This window comes from Haemorhous mexicanus, chromosome 1 (assembly GCF_027477595.1).
Source record: "Haemorhous mexicanus isolate bHaeMex1 chromosome 1, bHaeMex1.pri, whole genome shotgun sequence".
In the NCBI taxonomy this organism is placed as follows: Eukaryota; Metazoa; Chordata; class Aves; order Passeriformes; family Fringillidae; genus Haemorhous; species Haemorhous mexicanus.
The window spans coordinates 61077488-61086502 of NC_082341.1; the positions used below are offsets into that span (position 1 = coordinate 61077488).

At 43.5% G+C, this 9015-nt stretch overlaps 1 protein-coding gene across 1 annotated transcript in view; it reads right to left on the reverse strand.

Moving 5' to 3' along the window:
- Positions 1-8688, reverse strand: part of KCNG2 (potassium voltage-gated channel modifier subfamily G member 2) — a 53097-nt gene extending 44409 nt beyond the window's left edge. The window contains exon 1 of the mRNA XM_059851170.1: positions 8577-8688. The gene's annotated coding sequence lies outside the window, so the exon portion shown is untranslated. The remainder of the gene's footprint in view (positions 1-8576) is intronic.
- Between the last annotated feature and the right edge of the window lie 327 nt (positions 8689-9015).

Consider the following 9015-nt stretch of genomic DNA (forward strand, 5'->3'; position numbering starts at 1 on the left):
AACTCAGCCAAGAAGAACATTTCCCTGCCATGCAGCCAGGAATTGTTCCCAATTAAGAGCCCTGAACAGCGGTCTGCAGAACAAATTCCAGTCCCTCTGATGCCAGAGGAAGCCTTCATGGCGTGAAGCCTCACACAACCACCAGGAGAGGCTGAGCTCAAAATCAGGCTTTTAGGGAAACACTAAATGCAATACTAAACTGAGAAATAGTTTAGCGACATTTACATTGAAGAATATACACGTGAAAGAGGATATTCACAATCTATAATCACAAAATGCTGGGACTCTCTATAGCCTGGACAGTGTGCTGCTTCTGGTGGATAAAGAAAAGGTTGTGTATGCTGTGCATTTCCCAGCCTTACAGGACTCAACCTTTTGTTTCTAAAGCAGTAGATATGAAATGGAGCCTTATATCTCATTCTAGACAACTAAAACTTGTAATGAAAGGACTTTTCAAAATTTCCCTTTTTTTCTCTCTCTTTAATATGTAACCCTGATCATCTTCCTTAATCCAGGTATATTTGCAAAGGTTTTTGCAGGCTTTAAAGTCATACTCAGAAAAGTCCTTCCTGAAACACCTTTGATGACTTTACAGTATATAATAACATTAAAAATTACTCCTCAAAATTTGAATAAATGACCTTGAAAAACAAAACAGACAAGAACACAGCAATAAAATTATTCTAGGTATAGAACTTAAAACAAATCAACCTTATCTGAACCAGAAGTGGTGTGACTAGAGTTGTTCCTGCCTTCTCGCAGGCTGAATAGAGGAGACTTTCTTAAGGAATTGGTATGACTTTCCCTTAAACAATGAAACCAAGTTCAACTGAATGGAAGCCAGAAAAAACTCTAAAACTTAGAATGAATATATTATTGAGTACTGCCACAGAAACTGTCTGATTAAAAGTAACAGGGTCACGATTTTACTGTGTGCTCCTCTACAGTGAAAGCCTTCCTATGAAGGATACTACTCAAAGTTAGCATACTCATGCACATCAATAGAAACCACAGACAAGCCTCTTATGGCTTCACTGATTGCTAAGCCTGACAGGTAAGGTAGGTCATTATTCTGAGCATGGAGGTAAGTTCAGAAATATGGCAATATGCATTATTGCAATCAACAGGCATTAGTGTACATCAGTGTGCATTACTGTAATCAAACTTAACAGCTCAACTGATCAACAAGGTCTGGCAGTCTGAAAAGATGGCAAAAGGTCCACTAATGGTAACAAAGTGGTACTAGACTGTCCATGGAGGCACACAGCAGGTCTCTGCCATCAAAGTGTAACTGCAATTTCACTGCAAGAATCAGTCTTGATGGCCTACAACAATCTTCATTAACTAGGCGCACATTAGAGTGATCTCCAAAAGCAATAATTTCTGATGTCAGAATTAGACACTAAAATTTATGAGATGTGCTCCATGTCCTGGGAAATATCTGTTTTTTCAAGTAGCCCTTCCTTAACTTTGGAACATTATCAAAGGCAGTTTGTGAGGGAAGAGAATTAATTTGTGAGAACCAAGCAAAAAGTTCATCCTGAAAGGTCAGAATAAAGTAGAATTCTAACCCATATAGACTTTAGTCTTGGAATAATGTTTGAAAAGCTCTAAAGAGGCTTGAGTTTCACTCAGATTTTTGTTGAATTAATCCATATTGTGATGGCAGAGTCTCCATAGAGGCTCTGGCTTCCTGGCTTTACCAGCTGAAAAAAATTGCACTGATAATCTGAAGGAAAACAACTATTTTCCTCACGTCCCTTACAAGCTGTTCAGCATGGAGTACCTAGGATTCTCACCCTTCACCCTTCAGAGAAGTTCAAAAACCCCTCATCTTCACTCAAGCTCAGTCTATCCTTCATCCTATTATTTAGAACATTCAATGATTCACAGTGTTGACAGTGCACTTTCTCTAGCAATTGTTTCCATCTCATTTCCTAAGCAGGATGTTCTTATTCTTAGAAACATATTAACCCCCCCCTAACAAAAACCCCAAAGTCCAAAACCAAAGAAAACCCTAGAGATTTTTTTCTATACACTGCAAAAATCTGTCCATTGTTATGATAACCACACTCAGACAGTGGGACAGGTTCCTGGCTGACACTGCCTTACACCACTCTGGCAAACAACACAACCTAGACCCATCAATGGGAATCACATACTGGTCCCTTCATTAATCTACATCACGTGTGTGGTTAAACCAGCACATTCCCATTCTTGTTGACTCTGAATGTGATGCTCTCATATTATTGCTCATGCAGTTCAGTGTTGCTTCAGCTGTAAACAAATACAGAGTTTAGCTGTGAATGAATTCCTTCCAGCTCAGGCCAGTAACAGCCCAGTAGTGCCAAAGCCACCTGAACCAGGAATGGTACCCAGCACGAAACCAGGGCTCACAATCCATGCACTACCACAGCAAGGGAGGGACTAAGGGGGAAGAGAAGGCAAAAGGGAGAGACTCTGAAAGGATGCAAATGTTTACACTCCCAAAGTCACCACAGTAAGCAGATCTGCACTAAGAGATACCTGTTTTCAGACAAATGGGCATCCAAGCAGTATTTTCCTTGACTCAAAGCTGGTTTAATGTGACAAACACTTAAAGCAGGTCCAGTTCCAACTCAAGAAATTAAAAAGTGAGTGGAAATGAGCTTCTATTTCAGGATTCAGTTCTGTTCAACAACCTGGACAGATAAAATCCCAAAGTCTCAGAAATGTGCTAGACTTGAAGAAGTTAGGTTTAGTTTTCAGGGGTAAAGGGCTAGGTACAAAAAAATTATTCTCACAGCTGTGCCAAATCCCCAGAGGACGGTTTATCCTAAATCTGGTTTACTTCTCCTCCTTTTCCCTTAATCTGTCCAGATTCTCCTTAAACATTTTAAAGTCACAGATATCCTGTGTAAGAGCCGAAATGAGGGATGTGGGACTCCAAGCAGCTCTCCAAAATGCAGTCTATTGTATCCAAGGTGTTACAGCCATCCAGGGTCGTGGGTGACAGAGCCTGTGGCTACAGCTGTCAGCTCCAGCTGCAGGTAGGCCTGGAGACCCCTTGGTTTTGGTTACAATGCATTATATACTTTTCTTTGATGAGCATCTTAATACAGTAGAATAAATCTATACCTCAACTTTTACCTATAGCCTATCATAACTACGATAATTACCATATTCATGTTACTATTCTCCAATCACTTAAAGTCAGTACATTACAGTTTAAGCTAGAAGTTGTTTTTCAGTTTTCTTGCAGTGGAAAATTCTGAGACCTTTTTTTTACTTGCAACTTTGCTGACTTGTTTGCCTGTGGTATCTTTCTACTTGGTAAAAAACTCTTCTTGTTTGAGGTGGGTTTATCTTTTGCTCTAATTCATAAAAACCCCTTCTAACTAACACACCCTTTGGCTCCTTGGTTATCCAGTAAGACTGGCCCAGCAATTCTTTTCTTCTATATTAAAACTTGCTTCCAACTCTATTCCTTCATTGGACTCCACATTCAAAAATCTTTCTGCCAAGCATACATATCTGTGAGACTTGTCAAACTTTCATCCTTCCCAACAATCCTGTAACTTAGTGGGGCAAATGTGCACAAAATGATGGTGTGTGAAATCCGGTTCACAGCCAACACACAACTGCTACACAGTACATCTAGGAAACCTGTCACATAGTCAGTCCATCCCAAGAATGTGTCTGACTAGAAACATTAAAAGAAACCCCAACGAACATTGCAAGATGGCAAGAGATACATAATAAACAAATAAACATGTTATATATAATCTCCAAAGTTCCCAGAGGACCATGCAGAAATCCCAGGTGTACTAAACAAAGACAGTGTAGTAGTGGGCTTGGTAGTGTTAGCATTCAGACTTCATGATCTTAAAGGTCTTTAGCAACCTAAGAGATTCTATGATCCTGCTGTGTCGCAGCACCCTTTTCCCCTTAAGGAACGATGGAATTCAGGCAGAGAAGGGTATCACCAGCGCGGGCCCAACTGCTCCCATTCCCTAGTGGGCATCCTGGCACTACTCTGCACACAGACAAAGATGGATCTTACCCATTACTCCCTGCCCAATTTATTTTGTTCACAGAACCATTTATATATGGCTGAGACAAACAGCTCTAACTCAATTGCCAAAAATCCCCCACAACATTAATATTTACGAAGTGCTTCTTGTGGGTACCATCTCAGTCTAAATATTATTTGTATCTTCAAGAAACACAAAGCTCTGAATAAGAAGATGAGAATAATCTCCATAAACACCAACATGTGTAATTCTTCTTCTTGAAACAACACTGCAAGGATACATTTTTAATGCTTTATTTTTGTTTCATCTTGGTGGCTTTAATATTCCTAGAATCATGAGTACATTTTTTCTTTTAAATGCTCACATCCTTTCCCATATGTCAAACATTGATTTATCTCCTGCAACTTGTGCAGAACTCTAATTTAACACACTTTAGTTGGATCTCTTGTTTTCAATAAGCATCACAGATTCTACTGAGAGCTCAGAAAAACACTGGCTGACCAAGCACACAGCATGGAGAACCATTGTTTGTGCAGATACCCTGCAAACATAGCGGTTTTACATTTATTTTGACCAATAGCTGGCATCACAGTTTACAGTCTTAATTATCCTTATTTTTAAAGTAGTTATTTAGAACCCTAAAAGAGAAGAAGAAAGAAATCATTTGGGACCTTTTCTACTCAGGAATAGGAATAGACTATAATGGCTTAATTCAATTACAGTAATTTAAATTCCTCCTTTAGCTTTTTGTCACTTGGAAAAAATACCACTGACCTCTGACTTGCTTTAAAGATTTCGATTTTATCACCAAATAGTGGTGAAATTTGTTGGTAGAACCTGAACAATCACCAGAGATGCCAGTTCATATTAAGAAGCTGGGAGACTGCATACTTCTTACCTAAATTCCAGGGTGAAAAAAACCAAAGATTTTAAATATTTAATAAGAAGAAAAATGCTCTAGAAATTGCTGTTCATGCACCTAAGATTAGTGAAAGCACTGGAAGTTTGAAGAGGTAAAGCACTCATCCTAAAGCACATCAGCATTCAGTAAACCATCACAGATGATTTTTGAATTGGCAAAGGCAGAAGGACAATATTAAGACAGCAGAGTGACTCTAGCCCCTCTCTCATCTTAAATAACATAGGGAGTGTTCATGCTCCCTGCTGGGAAGTCAGGGAAAGGCCACTGGTCTTTCATCAGGCACTATGACCAGCACCAGAGCCTTCACAAACATTGCTTTTTTCCCACTCAGCTCACCATTTAACCACAATGCACAGAATCTGAATTTGCATTTGTATCTTAGTCCAGTGAAGAACAAAACTAAGTGAGGAGTAAGGAAAAAGTCTCTCACAGGTAAAACAATACACAAGAGGAACACAAGCAGCAGACCCTGACTTTCCATGGGGCTAAACTGCCTTGAAATGGAAGGTGTGTGTGGTGCAGAGGCAGCATACACCGGGGAAGCAGCACCAAGTAACTTAAAGTTGTCAGGTTTAATTAACTGGTTCTTAAAAACGTCTGATGCAAACAAAGCATTGAAGTCCCTTGGCTGATTATGGCATCTCTTAGAATCTGATGAAGACATTCATCTGAGTAGGGAAACACACTAGTCAGGTAGCTCAAAACTAATGTCTTCACTGAGCAAATAAGTTATTCCATGCAATTCAAGGCACATTGAGTGTTTAAAGAGGTACTGCACCAGAGCTGATAGGTTTCTTCATGTTTTTAGAACTGAAAAACGTTTGAAAAGAAATAATCTCAATCCTTATCACTGACACGCATCTCAAAGTTTCTGAACCCTCTACTGAAAGCCATCTTTATCACAAGTTTAACACTCTGGTCCTTGATTGCCCATTAATTTTTAAAATAAGAGAAAGGCTCCTCAGTCACTCAGACATCTAAAAGATTTGGAGTTTCCACTATCTCAAGTTTCCTGTTTCTTCTCTTAATACTATTTAAATTGAACATTTATTTTTATCATTCATTCAGTCTTAAAATGTTGTCTCTTTTTCTTTCTTGCAAACAATCTGAGGACACAGGGATCAAATCCATCTCAGTCTTTCCCCTAATTGCTCAAAACGAGCAATCAAATAGCTGTGTGCATGCAAGTTCACAAGCTAAAAGCTATGCCAAGCATTCAGAAGACAATACTGCAGAATAATTCCCCACTTGGGTACTCACCCTGTACCAAGAGTACCAGGGCACAATGTTAGCATAGCTACAGCTACAGCATCATCAGTTCCCAGCAGCTTTTCTGGCTCTAGCTTCTCCATTAGTCTGGTCTCGGGCTGGAGAAGTCCAAGGGTTTCCAGAGAGTGTAAAAATCCATCCAACACTGGCTTGATTACTGATCCTGTCTGACTGGAGACAGTTCTGGGTTCAGTGCAAGGCACAATCTGATTACCTGGGGGTAACTTCTTACAGTGTCCTGAAATCATAGTCAGGCATTTAAAAGGATTTCTCCCAGACTCAAACGCAATGACAAAGGGAAAGACGAATATGACCATCACAGTCCTGCCTAAGTTCAGCAAAGAAATGCAATTCTAATGAAACTCTTCTCTCATCTGTTTTATCAACACAGAGCTACTAAGGGGAAATTAAAGAAATAAACTCACGTATTTTAGGTCTCCAAAACCAAAGCCACATAAATAAAGCTGGGCTGTATTAATGGGGACCCTGACAATAGATCCAGGAACCAAGAGTTAGTCATACAAAGGGCTTAGGTCACATTAAGGTCACATTTAAAAACTGAGCTGAAACTTTTCTCTCTGTGCTGTTTTAAAGGCACTCCATACTTCAGCCCGAAGTGATGGCAAACATTTATTGACAGCTAATGCAGTGCTCCTGCGATGTATTATTAGGCACAAGCCCAGAGGCACAAGGCCAAGTGCTGTTCACCTCTTGGCAAGTGCCACAGTGTCTCAGATATGCACTGCCTGAAAATACCTGGTGATATTGCTAATGTTTTTTAAAAGGCAGGAGTCTTGAGTTTTCACAGAAACTGATACACCCACCAAAATGGGTGTAAAACTGATTAACCCACCAAAATGAAAGTATAATTGAAAAAGCCCTGCAACAGTTCACCCATTTTCTAACCCCTGTTTCCACACATCAGGAGTGATGTACACAAAAAATACTACCTTCCTTTGCCTTACCTCATGATTTACTTCAGCAGTGTCAAATCAGACCTTTCCTGCTTGGCTAAAAACCTTTCCAAAACAAGTGAAAACATCTATCAGCTTTTACCCAAGGGAAATGAACTGCTGAATATTCAATTATAGGTTTCCTTCCAAATGCTCTGCTTGTTTGTTTTAGAGAAGCCTTAAGAAGGGCAAATAAAAGGTTTGAAATCCTCTGAGCAAAGCTGACTTCTTTCTCTGAAGGTCACCCTCAAGTCATTTCAGAACCGTGGAAATAGCCAGGGGAGGGATATGCAGAGTCAAAAGACAGCTTTTCTTCTCAAGTAACTTTGGTACTTCGGGCTGAACTAAAAAAATGCCCTCAGGTGGAGGTTTGCCACTTTTTATGGACCTATCCAGTTTTACCCTGGGGAGAAAGATGCAGTAAGAAGTTCTTCTTGCAAAAGTATCTGCTGCACAAGTGCTTCAAAGAAAGGAGAGACTTTTCAGAACGACTCCACTAGAAGTGATCAGGCTCGTCAAGGGTCTTATGGTCAGGTACTTTCTTCTTTCTTTAAGGGACAAACCTTAACCACTGTTTTCAGGCTCAGTGCCAAAGCTGGAATATTCAAACCATGCAGTATAGACCTGAATCAAGACAGCCCCTTCATATTCCTTCAGAATTTACGGTATGATCATACTAATAATATGCACTCAAATTGATAGTAATGCATTTAGCAAACATTAACTATCACTGCCTTGCCTATTCAGAGAAAATTCTGCCTATGATCCAAACTGAAACGCATAATCACGTTAGCCATACATATTATTTGTAATATTAATATGTATAGCAGATGTTGCAGCCTGACTAAAGACTCAATTCTGCGTAAACCTTGAGAAAGACCCGGGAAACCAGCGGGAGCTCTGCCTAAGCAAAAACTACAGGATCTGGGGCCCCTGTGCAGCTCCATGCATGGGCACACCACCGTCATTCCAGTGACAGCTCCGCACACCCCGTTTCTGTAAGGAAAGCGAACCGCCACCCGAAATCCCCAAGCAGGCAAGCGAACAAAGCCGCGCTCCGGGGCACTCCGGGCAGGGCAGCGGCTGCGCCCCGGCACAGCTCCCGGCGCCGCCCCCCCCGCCCAGCCCAGATACCTTCTGCCACGGCCGTGGTGCGGGACAGGGCCGGCCGCGCTCGCTGCGCTCCGCTCCGCAGGGCCGAGCCCGCCGCGGGCAGCGCCCCAGCCCGGGGCAGGGGGCAGAAACGAGGCGGGGCGGCCGCGCTTCGCCCGGTTCTGGCAGCGCCCCTCGCTCCGCGCACGGCCCGGGCAGGGACGGGACCCGGCAACTTCGCGCACGGTGCCGCCGGCGGAGTTGCCGCTACCCAGCGCCATTCCCTCGCCCAGCGGGTGCCCCCGGCCCGCCCGGAGCCCCTCTCACCTCATGCACTGCCTCCTCCCCGCCGGGACCGGGGACGGCACCGGCTGCTCCCCGCTCCATCGCCTCGCCCAGCTCCCGGCTTCCAGCCCGCTCCGGCTGGTGCGGCCCCGCTCGCAGCCGCCGCAGCCCCAGCGCCAGCCCCGGAGCGCCGCCTGCCGCCGGGGCACGGCCCCCCCGCCCCCGGAGCGCCGCTGCCCCAGCCGCCCTGCGAGCCTCAAGGGGCACCGTCCTGGCCGGGCAGCGGCGCTCATCTTTCATCCATGTCTTTAACCAGCAGCCCCCTCCCCTCATCGGGGCAGCGCGGGCCCCGCTGTTGCCCAAGCACTCAGCCCTAGCCCGACCGTGACGCGCTTTGAGGCAGCGATCGCTCTCTCCCGGGCGCCGGACCTGTGCTGGCTGCGCTGCGCTCCCGGCTGAGTTTCCCGCTCCGCTCCGAGCC